Source organism: Delphinus delphis, chromosome 7, assembly GCF_949987515.2.
Source record: "Delphinus delphis chromosome 7, mDelDel1.2, whole genome shotgun sequence".
Lineage (NCBI taxonomy): Eukaryota > Metazoa > Chordata > Mammalia > Artiodactyla > Delphinidae > Delphinus > Delphinus delphis.
Genome location: NC_082689.1, coordinates 29,777,017 through 29,795,693, shown reverse-complemented (window position 1 = coordinate 29,795,693; position 18,677 = coordinate 29,777,017). Strand labels below are relative to the sequence as shown.

Below are 18,677 nucleotides of genomic sequence, written 5' to 3'. Positions count from 1 at the left end.
CGAACAGATTGGAGCCATTCTGGTCCGAGGGCTACAACAATCGTTAGCTGGGGATTGGGCCAATCACGTGGGCAGTTATTGATGAAATTTTCAGCTTAGCTAACACAACATTGTGAATCAATTACACTTCAATAAAAAAAATTAACGCAGTGAAACAAACAAACTCCCCAAAGATAATGTAAAGGAACAAATTCAGTTAGTCCTTGTTATGGACTGAATCGAATCCCCCAAATTCATCAGAACGTGACTGCGTTTGGAGACAGGACCTTTAAAGGGGTAATTAGGTTAAAACGAAGGCATATGGATGGGCCTTAACCCAATATGACTGGTGTCCTTATAAAAAGAGGAAACAGGGAAACGGTCAACATAAACAGAGGGAAGACTATGTAAGGACGCGGTGAGAAGGCTTCTGTCTCTGAACCAAGGAAAGAGGACTCAGAAGAAACGAACACGCTCAATACCTTCATTTGGGCCTTCCAGCCTCCAGAACTGTGAGGGGATAAAGTTCTGCTGATTAAGGTAAAAAAAACTAACAAACAACCTTTTAGCTTAGAGAGATGCCTAGAGGCACGAGGCTGGGAAGCGCACCTACAGGGTGTCCCGTGAGGAGAGGGAGGGTGGGTGTGCGAGTCCACAGCCTGGGGCACTTTAGCTCCTTACCTGGAGGCACCTAATGTCCCAGCAGAGCCGGACAAGCATCCTACTCAAGCATGAGGACCGCTTCGCACACCCAGTGCAGAGCTGCTGGGCGTCTCCATTGTCTGACCATAACAAGGGCTGGATTCTCACCCAGATCTGCAAATCAAGAGACACATCTCTCTGGAAGATAAGAGCTCCATCCTCAAGATAAAAAAAAGAGACTGGAGGAATACCTGTGTAGGGAATCCTCGCAAGGAAGGACGGCCATACCTGGACCCAAGGGGCTTGCTTCCTGTGGGGGGCTCCTGTCTTATGTGCAGCAGACAGAATGTCATAGTGACTCAGCAAGGGGGGTGCTCCAGGGGACCGAGACCATCATGCAGTATCTCACCCTCTGCTACACCGTGTAGTCGTCTTTTTACAAGTGAGAAGTACGACATTATTCTGCAAGCGGAAGATTCCAGAGGCTTAAAAACGCAAAGGTTTGCACCTTGGGAGCCCCTTGGAACGTTGACAGCTCAGGATCTAAAAGAAAGTTCTGTGTTGATGAGTTACACTGTTCACGTGGAAGGAAATGTCAGTTTATAATCAATAATAATATTAGTGGTCCAGTGGTTAGGACTCCCCGCTTCCACTGCAGGGGGCATGGGTTCGATCCCTGGTCAGGAACTAATATTCCGAAAGCCGCGCAGTGCGGCCAAAAATAATAGTAATAAGAATAATAAGAATACTAAGAATAGGGATAATACTGAGTGAGGTTATAACTAAACCTCAACGTATAAAGGAGATGTAAAAGGAGCACATAACTTAGTGGGTGAGCCATGAAACTAGAGATGGGATTTGGGGGTAAATTTGCTACTATCTGAATTTTAATCCAGACATCTCTGTTAACAAGTCATTGGGAAGTCATTTCCCACACATTTCCTCCTTTTTACAAAGAAAGGGCTGGCTCAGTTATTTGATAAAGCCCCTTTCGGGCCTGAATTCGTTGGCTAAGATTTACTGTAGTGTCTTAACGCTTTTTCATGCCACAGTAGTGTGGAATATTGGAGGAAAATCTAGACTTTTAGTTGATAGAGAGCCAGTTGGAATATCAATGATAGGATTTAGTTTTAGGAAAAATTGGTTTGATTTTTAGCTTGATTACTTTAGCTTTAATATTATTAGGTGAACTTGAGCAAATCATTTAATCTTTGAGCCTAGTTTTCTCACTTACAAAATGAGGCTAATAGGCTAAATGATTTCCGAGTTTCCTGCTAGTCCCAGAGTTCTGTTTCTACATAGTTGTTTTATCATACTGTTGCTTAACTATCATGCTGTGACTAACACTTTAGAAGCTACTAATTTTACGTCAAGCTTTAAAGTCTATAGTTTTTTTAAAAAATAAATAAATTTATTTATTTATTTATTTTTGGCTGTGTTGGGTCTTCACTGCTGTGCGGAGGCTTTCTCCAGTTGCGGCGAGCGGGGATTACTCTTCGCTGCGGTGCGTGGGCTTCTCATTGTCATGGCTTCTCTTGTTGCAGAGCGTGGGCTCTAGGCGCCCAGGTTTCAGCAGTTGTGGCTCGTGGGCTCTAGAGCGCAGGCTCAGCAGTTTTGGCGCACGGGCTTAGCTGCTCCGCGGCATGTGGGATCTTCCCGGGCCAGGGCTTGAATCCGTGGCCCGCTGCACTGGCAAGCAGATTCTTAACCACTGTGCCACCACGGAAGCCCCTAAAGTCTATAGTTTTTATCTTCGGAAAATATTATTTGATCTTCAGTATGTCCAAGCCAATTTAATAAAATCACCTTAAAACAGGGGGAAAAAAACTTTCAGCTTAGGATGGGGAGGCAATCATACACCTAGGTAAGGGTGAGGCAGGGCCAGGTCCAGCAGGGGATATACAGAGAGCAAGAGAGCAGCCATCTTATGAGACCTGATCATACACAATGTAAGCAAGGGTAACATGCTGCAAAAAAAAAAAAAAAAAAAACCCAATAAAAGCTGGGACCTAAACTCCCCCTGAGCTCCTGTCTTCTGTCTTCTGACGAGGTCAGCGATTTTCCACACGGGCCCCGTGCGTCGTGCCTGCTGGCGGTGCCTTCGGTCTTTAGGACCTGGAAAGGTTCACTGAATAAAGTGTATATATATTTTTTATATATTCTACTGTAATCCTTGGTGTCAGAGGATGGCAACATCAAACTGAGCATTGAAAACACCAATTTCAAAAGTAAAGAAAAGATACACTGGAAAATGTAAAAATGAATGGAGACGATATTAGTCAAACTAAAGTGAACGATCGGAGGATGACAGCTCTCTCATAAAAACGACAACAACAAACAACCTATCACTGGAGAGTCTGAATAGCTCTTTAGCTTTAGGGTTGTTTCCCAGCTGTGTAAAACGTGATCGTGGAGAGTCTGAGGATCTTAGTACCTCCTGAACCTTGGGATGCAGGCCATGCCGGCTTCTCCCAGGCAGTGAGCCGCAGCTCGGAGACCATGTTAGAGACCCCTTGACATTAGTCGCTCTTTTATTTTCTTTTACTTAAAAAAAATTTTTATTGGGGACCTCCCTGGTGGTCCAGTGGTAAAGAATCCGCCTTCCAATACAGGGAATCGGTTCGATCCCTGGCAAGATCCCATATGCCGCGGGGCAACTAAGCCCGTGCACCACAACTAGAGAGAAGCCCGCGTGCTGCAAGGAAGATCCTGCGTGCGGCAAGGAAAGATCCCACGTGACAAAGATCCTGCGTGCCCCAACGAAGATCCCGTGTGACAGAGATCCCGCGTGCTGCAACTGAGACCTGACACAGCCAAATAAATAAATAAAAATTTTTTTATTGGACTATAACTGATTTACAATGTTGTGTTAGCTGCTGCTGTACGGCAAAGCGAATGTTATACATATATCCACTATTTTTTAGATTCTTTTCCCATATAAGTCATTACAGAGTTTTGAGTAGAGTTCCCTGTGCTACACAGTAGGTCCTTATTAGTTATCTATTTTATATATAGTAGTGTGTATATGTCAGTCCCAATTTCCCAATTTATCCCTCCCTTCCTTTCCCCCCGGTAACCATAAGATTGTTTTCTGCGTCTATTTCTGTTTTGTAAATAAGTTCATTTGTACCGTTTTTTTAGATTCCACATATAAGCGATACCCTTATCCTTATTCTTATCCTTCTCCGTGTGACTTACTTCACTCAGTATGACAATCTCTAGGTCCACCCATGTTGCTGCAAATGGCATTTGTCACCCCCTTATTTTCTGTCTTTGATATAAATCCTTAAGGATAGTCTGAATTCTCTCTAATCTAGGAAAGTTCCTCAGTCTCTATCTCCTCCTCTCCCCCACCATTTCCCTCCATCGGGTGTTCACCACACACACAGTCAGTGAGTCCCTCTGCCTGCTCTGAGCAGCAGCCTTGCAGGGACTGGGCCATGGTAGTGAGAGCCCCGAATCCCAACCACTAAGTCACCAGGGAACTCCCCTAGTAGCATCAGTTTTATCTTTCCGATGCTTTTGCATGCTAATAAATGGCAGCACTGGGAACTCCCTGGCGGTGCAGTGGCTAGGTCTCAGCTTTCGCTGCTGTGGGCCCGGTTCAATCTCTGGTCGGGGAACGAAGATCCTGCAAGGCTCGCAGCACAGACAAATAAAGAAAAAAAAAGTGTCAGCACTTGATAGCACACATACATTGATTAGGTGCTGTGTAATCTCTCTGTTTTTTTTTTTTTTGGTTCATAATTGATTAGTTTTGACAAAAGGTCAATTGATGACTGCAAAGAACGTGAACTGATAGAATGTAATATTCAATTTTATGCACATATTTATCTTTTTGCCAAAAAGTGGTGTCCTATTTCTCTTGAATACCATATATCACCTCAGTATTTAACATTTGGTTCAACTGAATACAGATGGTTACTGTTTAACAGTATTTTTAAAATTGAAGTATAGAGGATTTACAATATTATTGTAGGTTAGTTTCAGGTGTGTCGAATAGTGATTTAGTATTTTTACAGATTATAGTCCTTTTTTTCATATAATCTTTTATGAATTGGTCCACCTCTTGGGGACTTTTGGGGATAACTGGAACCAGTTGCTCCTTCCCCCCTTTTCATTAACCATTGAGCTGTTGGTCTCCAATGATGTGACCCCCGAAATCCCATTGGTTTGGGGGACAAGTCACGATAGTAGCAAGGCAGACAACAGTGGCGATCTATTCTATTCTATTCTTTTGGCCAAGCCTTGCGGCACGTGGGAGCTTAGTTCCCCGACCAGGGATCGAACTGGTGCCCCCTGCAGTGGAAGCGTGAAAACCTAACCACTGGACCGCCAGGGAATTCCCACAGTGGTGATGTTTTAGACCTGAATAGCCATGTTCAGTGGGCCACGATTTCCTGAGAAGGAGACCCACACCTGGACTCCAGGAATGGTCTGAGACCCTTGAGATGGCATCCGGTGGTGCACTCTCTCCGTACTCCGTGAAACAGGCCGGATGTGGATACAGCAAAGCGCAGAGAAAAATGGGACGTGGTTTACTGGGTGCCCCAGAAGCACAGAACGTTCTGGACACAGGCACTTTCATCTAAATGACTCAGATGGCCCCATTGCCTATCAGACTCAACTCTCACTAGGACGGGAGTCACTCCTCATCCCCTCAGACCACCTTTTCCAGAAACTGATGAGTTCAATTCCCTATATACCCCCAGGTGCTCTATCCTGGACACTGGGTGCTCACCAACCGGGACACGTATGTAGAGTTCCCCCGGGCAATGAGTCCCAGACACTTACCCTTGACCCCAGCTTTGTACAGGTATCACTGACAAATAGAAATTGAAAATACTTAAAGTGTACAGCTCTATAATTTGATATACACATACATTGTGAAATGATTACCCAACCAAGCTAATTAACACGATCATCCCCTCGCATAGTTACTTGTGTTTGTGTATGTGTGCTGACAACACTTACAATCTACTCTTTTAGTAAATTTCAAGAACAAAATACAGGGACTTCTCTGGTGGCACAGTGGTTAAGAATCCACCTGCCAATGCAGGGGACACGGTTCAATCCCTGGTCTGGGAAGATCCCACATGCCACGGAGCAAAAAAGCCCGTGTGCCACAACTACTGAGCCTGCGCTCTAGAGCCCATGTGCCACAACTACTGAGCCCACGTGCCACAACTACTGAAGGCCGCGCACCTAGAGTCTGTGCTCCGCAACAAGAGAAGCCACCGCAATGAGAAGCCTGTGCACCGCAACGAAGAGCAGCCCCCATTCGCCGCAACTAGAGAAAGCCTGCACGCAGCAACAAAGACCCAATGCAGCCAAAAATAAATAAATAAATAAATTTAAAAAAAGAACAAAATACGGTATTAACTATAGTCACCATGTTGTACTTTAGACCCTCAGAACATACTCATCTTTTTTTTTTGAGCAGACAATGGTTTATTGCAGGGTGAAGCAAAGAGACAGGCAGCTCGTGATCAAAAGACGCAAACTCTCGGGCTTCCCTGGTGGCGCAGTGGTTGGGAGTCCGCCTGCCGATGCAGGGGACGCGGGTTCGTGCCCCGGTCTGGGGGGATCCCGCATGCCGCGGAGCGGCTGGGCCCGTGAGCCACGGCCGCTGGGCCTGCGCGTCCGGAGTCTGTGCTCCGCAACAGGAGAGGCCACAGCGGTGAGAGGCCCGTGTACCGCAAAAAAAAAAAAAGACCCGAACTCTCCAATGGTTTTCAGGGAAGTTTTTAAGGGCAAAATTTGGGGTGATGGCTGCAGGGTGCGTGACTGACTTGTTGGTGGTGAGGTAACAGTGGTGTTCCAGGAATCTCAATCATCAGCCTTCTGGTTCCGACCAGTCTGGGGTCTCAGCATACAATAACCATCCTCCACCTGGGTGGGGGGCTTAGTTCCTGCAGAACAACTCAAAGATAAGTGTCAGATTGCTATGTCTGCCCCTCGAGGAGGAATTAGGACTCTGTTTTATTGCTACACTTGTTTCTGGACTGCTTTTCCTTTGTTTTTGCATTCCTTCACTTCCCTAATTAGTAACTCCTTGAATCTATACACTTTGAAAATCAGGGAAAGTCTAGGAGACTCCAGCCTTTCTCTACAAACAGGGAACGGGGGACATGGAAAGGCTTTTGTACCCTGGAGGGCCCCACAGGGTCCTGCTCAGTTTCAGAACGCCTTAAGTGTCACTCCAAAAGTCTGTGGCTCCCACTGGGTGGGTCCCCATCAGAGAGAGAGTAGAATGAATACCTGCGTGCGTGCGTACGCGCGCGTGTGCACACACTCACATACGCACACACACACACCCCGCTGCCCTCCACTTCTCCCAGGCTGAACTCGGTGTTTCAAACTTAAACTGCCCTTTAAGCCTGGCTGGAGATCTTCTGCCCCTTTAAGAGAAGACCCACGGGGTAGGAAAAGACCAAAGAGCCAAAAGAATTACCATATTCCTTTTTTACCTACTGCCCTCCTGCTGCTTCGTGATGACTCTGTCTACCAGAGGCCAGAGCACTAGGACGGATATAGCCCCCCAAAGAATGAGAATGGACTCACTCCTTGGTCAAAGAGAGCACAACTCGCCTTTTTTCAACCCTGGAATTAAGCTTTGGAATTCCTGATAAAGTTTGGTCCCTTTAGGGTTCCCCCAAGACCACCAAAAGCCCTGAGCCCAAGTACAGGATTGGGCTGCCGGTAGCTAGGAAGTGAAGAGGAATTGTATGCTGCTGGCTCTAAATATGGATTGCAGAATTTGCTGGACTCTGAGCAGCAACTTCCTTCGGGCGGTGGTTCGCCAGTAGCCCGCGGTCCGGCAGTACCCAGCACCGCAATCCTGCTCAGATGCTGAGGTTCTCTGAGGTTCCTCTGGCCTCCCTGCTCCACGCCTGCCAGACCATGATTTGTGACCACATTTCACCATGATTTCCCAGGTTTCCCAGCATTTGCTCAGATCTCTGATGCTTGAAATGGCGTGTGACTACTCTCTGGGTCTCAGGGACCTAAAGGTCTGGGTACGCTCTTCATTTCCCACCTGGAGCAAAGGGGCAAGAGTAGTAACAACTGCAAAGCCTCTCCAAGATGGCCTTGGTAAATTTCATCCCTAGGGAAGCTCCTTAAAGCCTGTTGGGGACACCCTGTTTCTTTAAGAAGGAAAAACTCAGAAGCCAACTGAATTCCAAAGGAGGCTCAAATGCCCCTTACTGTTTTGCAAATGGCTCTCTTAGCCCGAGGTGGGTCTGCCTGTGACTGGCTGTATCCTTCTCCGCTTTGAGTCCTGGGGGTCTAAGAAATTGAGTTTGGGGTCTCTGTCGGGGGAGGGGGGCTCTGGCACCTGCAGACTCACCCAAAAATCATTAGCTACCCCTTTGGGCAAAAAGAGTACAGCCTGCTGTTGAACTACGGTGTGCCAGTTGCCAGAGTCCTGCCAATTCTCCATGGTTCGCCAGGTGCCCGCGGTCCACCAGGTGCCCACGGTCCACGAGGTACCCTGCCCACGGTCCACCAGATGCCCATGGTCCATGAGGTGCCCTGCCCACGGTCCACGAGATGCCCTGCCCACGGTCCATGAGATGCCCACGGTCCACGAGGTGCCCACGGTCCACGAGGTGCCCTGCCCATGGTCCACCAGATGCCCACAGTCCACAAGGTGCCTTGCCCACGGTCCACGAGGTACCCTGCCCACGGTCCACCAGATGCCCACAGCCCACAAGATGCCCACGGTCCACGAGGTGCCCTGCCCACGGTCCACCAATTGCTTGAGGCCTGCTGAACTGTCATCCTGCAGCATTGTAGTTGCCACGCTGAATCTGCCCTCATCCCCTTAGCTTCCCAGCCCTTCTTTTTTTTGTTTTTTTGCAGTACGCGGGCCTCTCACTGCTGCGGCCTCTCCCGCTGCGGAGCACAGGCTCTGGACGCGCAGGCCCAGAGGCCATGGCCCACGGGCTCAGCCGCTCCGCGGCACGCGGGATCCCCCCGGACCGGGGCACGAACCTGCGTCCCCTGAATCGGCAGGCGGACTCCCAACCACTGCGCCACCAGGGAAGCCCCCCAGCCTTTCTTTGCTTCTCTACACACACCTCCCCGTGACTCACTATTAGTGCAAGTTCGTGTGACGGATGCACAGTGAGGCCAACAAACCAAAATGTCAGAGTTTGGAGCAGAGAAAGGTTTATTCCAGGGCCATGCAAGGAGACAGAGTTGTACTCTTTGACCAGCATCTCCCCATTTCTCCCACCCTCAGCCTCTGGCAACCACTGTTTTACTCTCTGCTCCTATGAACTAGACTTTTTTAGATTCCACGGAAAAGTAAGATCACACAGTGTTTGCCTTTCTGTGTCTGGCTTATTTCCGTAGCATAATGTCCTTCAGGTTCATCCACGTTGCAGCAAATAACAGTACTTACTTTTTTTTTTATGCGGTACGTGGGCCTCTCACTGTTGTGGCCTCTCCCGTTGCGGAGCACAGGCTCCGGACGCGCAGGCTCAGCGGCCATGGCTCACGGGCCCAGCCGCTCCTCGGCATGTGGGATCTTCCCAGACCGGGGCACAAACCCGTGTCCCCTGCATCGACAGGTGGACTCTCAACCACTGCGCCACCAGGGAAGCCCCAGTACTTAACTTTTTTTTAAACCCTGAATAATATTCTATTGTATATATCTATACACCACATTTTGCTTATCCATTCATCCATCGATGGACACTTAGGTTGTTTCCATGTCTTGGCTACTGTAAATAATGCTGCCATGACTTTGTGAGATATCATTTCCTCTGGATATACACCCAGAAGTGGGATTGCTGGATCATATGGTAGTTCTGTTTTTTATTTTTTATGGAAACTGCATTGTGTTTTCTAGAATGGTTGTACCTACTCAATTTTTTTTTTTTTTTTTGCATACGCGGGCCTCTCACTGCTGTGGCCTCTCCCGCCGCGGAGCACAGGCTCCGGACGTGCAGGCCCAGCGGCCATGGCCCACGGGCCCAGCCGCTCCGCGGCACGCGGGATCCTCCCGGACCGGGGCACGAACCCGCGTCCCCTGCATCGGCAGGCGGACCCCCAACCACTGCGCCACCAGGGAAGCCCCTCACACTCAATTTTTTTTTGAAGGGTTTAAGGACTTCTCCACTTCCCATTAGAGAAGTCCCCGTACTACTGCTATGTTCCTGAGTAAGACATGTCTTGCCACTTAAACAATTTGAGGCTGGGAAATCACACTACTAACACCCGACAAAAAGCAACGCGATGCAGTAGCCATCAAGCAGCAAGCCAGCCAAGCGCCAGCGGTGCCCTTTAGGCAGTGGTTGCTGCCGTTGGGTCCCACTGATGCGCCAAGCAGTCCGAGGACCTACCATCTCCGTCTGGTGAAACCACTCTGCCATGCAGTGCCAGTTGTTCTAAAAACCTACCCTGGATTTGTTTTTTTTGTTTGTTTTTTTTTTTTTTCGGTACGCAGGCCTCTCACTGTTGCGGCCTCTCCCGTTGCGGAGCGTAGGCTCCGGACATGCAGGCTCAGCGACCATGGCTCACGGGCCCAGCCGCTCCGCGGCATGTGGGATCCTCCCGGACCGGGGCACGAACCCGCGTCCCCTGCATCGGCAGGCGGACTCCCAACCACTGCGCCACCAGGGAAGCCCTCTGGATTTGTTTTGAGCATAAATAGTAAGACACTCGCGCAGCGAAAATAATTGTGATGAGGAAGAAGTCCTGTACTAATTTCACAGTCCCCTAGAAACAGGAGGGCCACCAGGGAAGACAGTCTGCAGGATCAGCGGGAAGAGAGAGGTGAACGGGGGGCAGGGTCCTTTCTGGAGGTTTTCTCCAGAGGGGATGGGCAAGATAAACAAGAGCAGGAACTATGATTGGAGAGTTGGAACAGTTACTAGGAACCCTGGACCGTAAGGTTGGTCTCCAGTAGTCTCACACCTGGCCCTGCAGTGATTAGGGCAGGGGATAGAGTCCTGGACTGCAGAGGTCTGATAAAAGGATCCGCCTGGGCAAGGGGGTATGGACTCTGAATTGGTTTGCTTGCATATCAAAGTTTTGCTGGCGGGCAAGTTGCTTGTTATCTCTTGGATGTAGTTAATCCTGGAGAGCGGGTTCCCAGTGTCCACAGGCTCCAAATGCCAGAGAATTAGGAGTACATTAAATAAGACAGTACAGTTAATACAACTGACCCTGTGGCACTCAAGCATTTCTCAGAGGCTTGGCGGTAAGGATGATACCTTAGTCATAGTAGATACGAAAAATGAACACGTTCTAGAAACCTGCTGTGCAACACTGCGTACACATAAAAATGCAGTATTGTGTACCTGACTCTCGGTTAAGAGGGTGGATCTCATTAAATGTTCTTACCACAATAAAATGAAGTATAATAAAATAAATATAACAGTAGGGAACTACATTATTACAGTATTTTACGAGGCAAACAAGCAGGCAATGGATCACTAACATACCTATCAGTAAAATTAGCAAAAGTTTGAAAGGTTTGTTACTTACAGCTTACCAGGCAGGGTAGACTATAGCAGGATCCCGGGGGAAGTAAGCTGCTAGCTCTGGAAGGTAGACACCCCATGGGTGATATTGCTGTAAATGGTCCCAGAGACGCTTAGGGGAGGAGTAGGAGAGGCTGCTGTAAGTGTGGAGCGACACAGCTGGGTTGAGTCCAAGGGGTAATTCTGCATAAGAGCTTGAGGAGGACGCGAAGTCCTCTTTAGCAGTGAACTCCTAGGCTGGGGTGATGCTATCCGCGGCAAGGTCCTTTCCAACAGTGAGCCAAAATCCTTTCTGAAAGGTGGAAAGTCCTCTGTACCCTGGTTCATCTATTTTTTTTTTTTTTTTTTTTTTTTTTTTTGCGGTACGTGGGCCTCTCACTGTTGTGGCCTTTCCCGTTGCGGGGCACAGGCTCCGGACTCGCAGGCTCAGCGGCCATGGCTCACGGCCCAGCCGCTCCGCGGCACGTGGGATCTTCCTGGACCGGGGCACGAACCCGTGTCCCCTGCATCGGCAGGCGGACTCTCAACCACTGCGCCACCAGGGAAGCCCTGGTTCGTCTATTTTGATGCTGGAAAGCCCCACGCAGGGCTGCCAGGCAGCAGATATTCTCTCTGCTCTCAGGTCCCTGGTGGTCTGGACAAGTTGTTCTGGCAGTCTCACGTTCAGGTGGGGAAGCAGCACCTCAGTTTCTGAAAAACAACAGCAATGACAACAATGACCACCACCACCACCACCACCACCACCAAAATGACTCCAGTTCTGACTCCAGTTTGTTATTCACTGTATGGTCATGTACAAGGGATTCTGAGGTCCATTTAGGAGCAAATACTCATAAATGGTGTTTCCAAGGATGCCAAAGTTTTCATCCCTACACCCTCTTCTCCAAAAGTCTCTTGAGTCGGGCTCCTGTTCCAGAGTCCATCATCAGAACTCTATTTCTCCATTGTCTAATTTACTTTAGTTTAAATTTTAATTTAGCTAATATTTCACATAGAAAAAAATTCAGATAACTCATAAACTATAACATAATAAGCACCAGAGAAAAATTTCACTCTCTTCACTGTCATCTTTCCCATTTCTCACAACCTCAGCTCTGTCATAAATGATTTTATTAATTTCCTGAGTTTCATTTGAGTTTCTTTGTGAAAATACAATTACTGTATATATTTATATTCCTAGTTCTCCTTCTCTAACACAAAATTATTATACTTTGCTTTTTTCTCTTAATATATTCTGGAGCTCTTTCCAAATAATCAAATGTTACCAGTGAATTTTTAAAAAATAGGGTCTATGGAATTCACATCAGCCTCTAAATTCTTCCTTATAGCAACTGTATTCCAATGGAATACTTCTAATATTGTTGCAAGTCAACCAGTGAAAACATCTGGGAGCTTAGAGGAAAAGGCTCAAGAATATAGTTCTCATATTGATGACTTCATCATACAGAAAGCCAATAGGAATTATTGTGTTTTTTAAAGTTAAAACTCCAGAGAACATAAGTTTTGCCATGATTTTTGAGCTAAAGAAAGGAACAAGGGGACTTCCCTGGTGCTGCAGTGGTTAAGAATCCGCCTGCCAGTGCAGGAGACACGAGTTTGATCCCTGGTCCGGGAAAATCCCACACGCCACAGAGCAGCTAAGCCCATGCACCACAACTACTAAGCCCGCGTTCTACAGCCGTCGAGCCACAACTACTGAGCCCAAGTGCCGCAACTACTGAAGCCCGCATGCCTAGAACCCCTGCTCTGCAACAAGAGAAGCCACTGCAAAGAGAAGCCCACGCACCGCGGTGAAGAGTAGTCCCTGCTCGCCACAACTAGAGACAGCCCGCATGCAGCAATGAATACCCAACATGCAGCAATGAATAGCCAAAATAAATAAATTTATTTAAAAAAAAAGAAAGGAACAAGTGTTAGGTTAATGACATTTTTGGTCCTGATCATTACCAGAAGTTGAAAGCACTGTTTTTGAAGGCTACAACCTATGTTTCTGCTAGCAAGAAAAAAGGAAGGAAAAGAAAAAATGTGCAGGCGGAAGCAAAAGAGGGGAAGGAGAGAAAGAAAAAAGAGAAAGGAGTAGAGTATGGTAAAAACTGGTCAAGAATTATTGCGAACTATGCCAAACATGTCCCAGCTTTGTCTTTGTATGAAGGTGTATTACAGGTGTTTCCACAGACTGTAAAAGTGGAATAGAGTTGATCTGATTAGACTGAAAGAAGAATAGGGTGGGAAGACTAGAACAGAGATGTTAAATCTCACTGTGCATAATTTTAAATTGATCTGGGGGAAAATGTTATGATATTAAAAGTGTAGCCGCTTGCCCTGGTGCCATGCCTTTGTCTACATCCACTCCTGACAAGCAGAAGCAACTAGCAAAAATGTTTTTGGTCTTTAGTTCTGGTGGATCGTCTGTACGCTTAGTTAGAAATAGGCTTATATTGCTATTTAGTGATTTGCCAACTTTAGACATTATGCAGTTGACTCGAACAAGGCTGGGGTTGGGGCACTGTCTCCCCCTGTGCTCTCCTCCCCGTATTTACCCTGCCATTCACCTCGGTCCGCCATATACCTCTGCAACTTTAAGCTATATACTTTAACTTTCATTCCCTTTCACGAACCTCTTGTTCCAACAATCAGAAAGATGAACACATTAGCACTACTATCTTTTCCTCATCCTTCCTTCTTCTTCTTTTTTTTTTTTATTATTTATTTTTGGTTGCATTGAGTCTTGGTTGCTGCACACGGGCTTTCTCTGGTTGTGGCGAGCAGGGGCTACTCTTTGTTGCGGTGCATGGGCTTCTCATTGCGGTGGCTTCTCTTGTTGCGGAGCATGGGCTCTAGGAGCGTGGGCTTCAGTAGTTGTGGCACATGGGTTCAGTAGTTGTGGCTTGTAGGCTCCGTAGTTGTGGCACACAGGCTTAGTTGCTCCACGGCATGTGGGATCTTCCTGGACCAGGGCTCGAACCTGTGTCCCCTGTATTGGCAGGCAGGTTCTTAACCACTGCACCACCAGGGAAGCCCCTTCCTTCTTCTTTTAGATGAAATTTTTGTCAAGGATGGGAAATATCTTACAGGAAAGAATCAAGAACAAGATAAAATGAATGGATGTATTTTGTGACCATTCTCATTAATTTTTAAATTGTGAGTTGAATGGGGCATATGCGTGAATTCTTTTCCCTTAAAGATGACATTATACCCTTTAAAGAGGTAAAATGCCAAGCTAATGGATAAGACCTTCATAATGATCTGACTTGTGAATAGGTAGATAGGCACAATAACAGAACTTGGGGGAAATATAATCCAAATTCTAAACCTATGGAATCTAAACTCTTTTATGACTCAGGAATGAGATCTAGGTTTTCCCTATAGCCTTCTCCCTTAAGACATTAGCCTAATGTTAGCTTACACAGTTCACAAAATACAGGTATTATTGGAATGATTTCTGGACATAAAAGAGAAGCTCTTATTCTTCCTTTGAAGAAAGAATATGAAATAACATACACGTAGGATCATTTTTCTCCCTGAGGAGGGAATGGAATACATATAATCCCAACCTTGATTCCTAGGGTCCTTTAAATAAATATTTGCTGAATGTATGGGTTTAGATCTGTAGTGGATTAATAAAGGATTGGGGGGAAATTACAAGTTTTAGAGCTTCATCTTAAAGATAATTAAACTCTGTCAAAAATGCACCCATTGCCACTTGACAGAAATCTGGTCTGGAAGGACTGCTAATCTGATGCAGGATAGCACTTCCTCTAATTTTACATGATAGTGTCACGTTGGAAAAAAATGCAGCCAACCAAACTAACATGCAATGGTTTCCTGTAACTTAGTATTTTTATTTCATACTTAGTGAAAGAACAGTTTCAGACTCAGATACAGACTGCTATGTATCAATCTTGTGCATGCATAAAAAAGGAAATATAAGTAAAATTGGTTATGGTGTTCCCCAAATTTCTTCACTTTCCAACTTTTCTAAATCACTTTTTGAATCAATTGTTAATGGCTGTGGTTTACCATACAGTACTGTCTTTTGTGCCACCAAAAGTGTTGGTGGTGCACCAAGCCTTCAAAAAGTGCTCCATTACCAAATCCAGGATTTTTTCCAAGCTGCAGATCCTATTCCTCAAGTTTTGATGCCAGCACTTTCTTGATCTATCCTGAAGAGTTCAATGGATGGTTTTCAGGTAACATCCAGACTCATTTTCCTTCTTCAATGATTTGTTTGGACTAAAACTTAAGAGCAGTTGTAACTGACTAACCATACCATCAGGAATAATAACTATGTAATTTCACTTTTTTTGGGGGGGGATGTTAGGCTTACTATTTAACTGTTCAGATATAGGTTTCCAAAGTGCATTAAGAACTAATGTACTTGGTGAGTAATTCAGGGCTCCCACGGTTTAATAGCTTGTAGCGAGTGCCATCTCTCTCTTTTGTAAGTGCTGGAGAAATCTCTTTTTGGTCTTGGAAAAATCTTCCCTCTTTTTCTAAGAAAAACTCCCTTTAAGTCTGAAAGACTCCTGTGTCTCTCCCTCCCCTTAATTCCTCCTCCTGTTAATTCCCTCCTCTGAGGGCTGTGGGCTTTATTATATTAAAAAATGCACTTAATTCAGTTGAAATAAGGACAATGTGAACAGCTTTTTTCTAAGAAAATCTTCCCTCTTTTTCTAAGAAAAATTCCCTTTAAGTTTGAGAGACTCCTGTGTCTCTCCCTCCCCTTAATTCCTCCTCCTGTTAATTTCCTCCTCTGAGGGCTGTGGGCTTTATTATATTAAAAAATGCACTTAATTCAGTTGAAATAAGGACAATGTGAACAGCTACATTCAAGTTCCTATGTGTGGAGGGAAGGACAACTAGGTTAATATAATAGCCACCTGGCCAATATTGAGGCCAGTTTGTAAAATGCACCCCGATTTCAGAAATGTTAAAGAGTGAAAAATGTGTGTCTTAGCATCTGTGAAATACATCATGTCATGGTGGCTGGGTTAATGGGTGATGGGTTTTCTTTGATCCGTTCCAAGGTTGGGATTTGGAAAGGGCTTAACTTAAAAGAAATCAGTACTTCTTGGTGTGTTTAAAAAATCTAAAGGGGTTGACGAGCGAACAGTTGCAATAGCCCTCATTTAAAGCGGAGGAGAAAGTTGTAACAGGGGGAAAGATATAGTGGGGGAGGCAGGAGCTGAGAATTACATAAAGAATGGAAACTACGGATGCCAAAGCAATGGATAGGTTTAAAAAAGGGGAGGGGGACAATGTCACAAGCTCTCCAAAAGAGCATAATGATAGTTACAGCAAGAGCCAAAGAGCAAAGTAGCTCATGTTAAGATTATTTTTACGTAAGACATAAGCTCTCCAACTGGAGGCCCTCTCATTTTAGGTATGATAATTTTCCTTATCACAGATTATTATGATATATTCAGTACTGTGATTGATTTAGGTTTGTATCCATTATACACAAAACTGTTTTTGCACACCACTATACTTGTAGTGAGTGGTACAGAATATAATTAAATGACTGAGTAGATTCTGGTCAATATTCGGCACCCTTTCGTATGCAATGCCGGTCTCTGAATACCTAACTTCTTTAAACCTCACTTTTCTCATTTGTCCAAGGGGGTCATAATAGCATTCGTCCTAAGGTCCTATAAAGGGTTGCCCTGAGTATGAATTGCAAGAATACACACGTAAACCTTAAACACGATGCCTAGCACAAAGTAAGCGCTCATTAAACAGCAGCTTTTGTTAGGTGCACCTCACGCGGGAAACACACGAAAACAGCGCGAAAGACTAGCTCTCTTAGTTCCATTTTCTACAGTTCCTACGTGGCTTTGAATTGGCAAGCAATTTCTATTTGGTCCCTCAAATGCTAAAACCTTGATGTCTATCCTGCGTTATAAGCCTAGTCTTTTGGGTTGGAACACGTTTGATTTCACAAGCTCCGGACTGGGGCCCTGACCCTGGAGGAAGTGTTCCCTTTCAAGATGTGGGGACGGGACAGCGCGGCGGGAGGAAGGGTACTCCAACCACCAGGGGCGGGGGTGGGCAGGGGGCGGTCCCGTGGCTCCTGCGTCAGAGGGGCCCCTGTTTTCGCACCTTCGTTGACGTCAAACCTTAATGAGGGCTGCAACGCTACATTCCCCGTGGACGTCTACGTGGGCTGAGTCGTGATTCGGGACCCGGGTCCTGCGAGTGACGCTCTCGCTCTGCTTATCCTCCCGCACTGGCGGGAGAGACGGTGGCTCCAATTTCTGGCTCCGCGGGCGGCGGGCGGCTCTCCGGACAGCCCGGGGGTCTGGGCGTCGTGGTGGATCCGGAATAGGAAGGGAGCGTACTCCCTGGGTCCTTGGCCTCCACCCGGGCCGGGAAGGAATCACGGCGGCCTCCACCGAGGTGAGAACGGCCGCAGGGCGGAGTGGGGGCGGGGCGAGCGCGGGAGGGGCGGGGCCGGGAGGCGCGCAGCAGAGGAGAAGATCTCGGGCCCCGAGCGCGCGGCCGGGGGTGGGGCCTGCTCGCCTCTTTCGCGGGGAGACTTCTTCCTCCAGACGGACGCGTAGACTGCTCGCCCGGCTCCAGCGCCCGCTTCGCAGGTCCTTGGCTTCCCCTCACCCCGAGTCCCTTTCTGCCCCTCTTACGTGAGCGGGGCCGGCGTCTCCGGGCCGGGATCGAGGTGGCTGGGGCGTGGGTGGAGGTGGCGCGCAGGCTGCCTTGCCCGTCTGTCGGGGGCCCCAGGTCGGAGGGGCTCGCGGACTAGGCCTTGGGCAGGGGCAGGGGAGGAGGCGGCCTGCGGAGGTCGGAATTAGGGCTTTGTGCCCGCGGGAAGTGCAGGGGCACCTATGGGGCCGAGATCCGGAGCCACCTGTCCACAAATCCCTTTCTCCCAGTGCCCTGCGTTGTGTCCAGCTGTCCCCAAATCTAGCCTTTACCGGCCTCTGGCGATCAGAATTTATTTTGGAGACGTTAGATTTTTGTGTTAACAATCATTTTACTATTGTCGTGCAACAGTTGTGCAAATCTGGTCAAATTACGCCGTTGTTATCACGTGCTCCTAAGGCCCTTTCCAGTTCCTAACATTTTCCGGCGCGATGAATCTGGCAGCGCGTGGGAGAGATACTGACTCTCACGGAACTAAAACGCTTTTTACCCCTTCAAATTGAATTTTGTTTACCTTTGTTTTTGTTTTTTACAGCAATTATGTACTATCGGGGGGGAAAAATCGCTGAAAAAGCTATAGCAATCTCATCGTCAAGAGAGAGTCACTATTAACAATTTGGGATACATAAACAGATATTCGTGTTACATAAATGGGGTGCTAATGTGATCTACTGTTTAATACATGAAGGACTTTTTCTATATCAATGCATAAACATCTTTCCACTGCCTTCTCAACTTGCACTGATTTGGACCCAAAGCCTGTAAAGCAAGAATTTTCTTCTCCCTGAACCTTGACCAAGTGGCCAACCTTAGCAAAGAAACTCCTAAAAGATTTAATAAAATATCACTGCAGTGGCCAAGATGTTGGATAGAAATAAGCTGAATTCAGGGTAACAATCATTT

General features: G+C 46.9%; 1 protein-coding gene across 2 annotated transcripts in view; it reads right to left on the bottom strand.

Moving 5' to 3' along the window:
- Positions 1 to 17,497, bottom strand: part of CMKLR2 (chemerin chemokine-like receptor 2) — an 81,708-nt gene extending 64,211 nt beyond the window's left edge. Inside the window, exons 1-2 of one of the 2 annotated variants that reach the window (XR_009520060.1) lie at positions 17,217 to 17,497; positions 11,122 to 11,807 (exon numbers count right to left, since the gene is read on the bottom strand). The gene's annotated coding sequence lies outside the window, so the exon portion shown is untranslated. Of the gene's footprint in view, positions 1 to 11,121; positions 11,808 to 13,735; positions 13,855 to 17,216 lie in introns of those variants that run through there. The other variant, XR_009520061.1, reaches the window with a different exon arrangement.
- Positions 17,498 to 18,677: the final 1,180 nt, after the last annotated feature.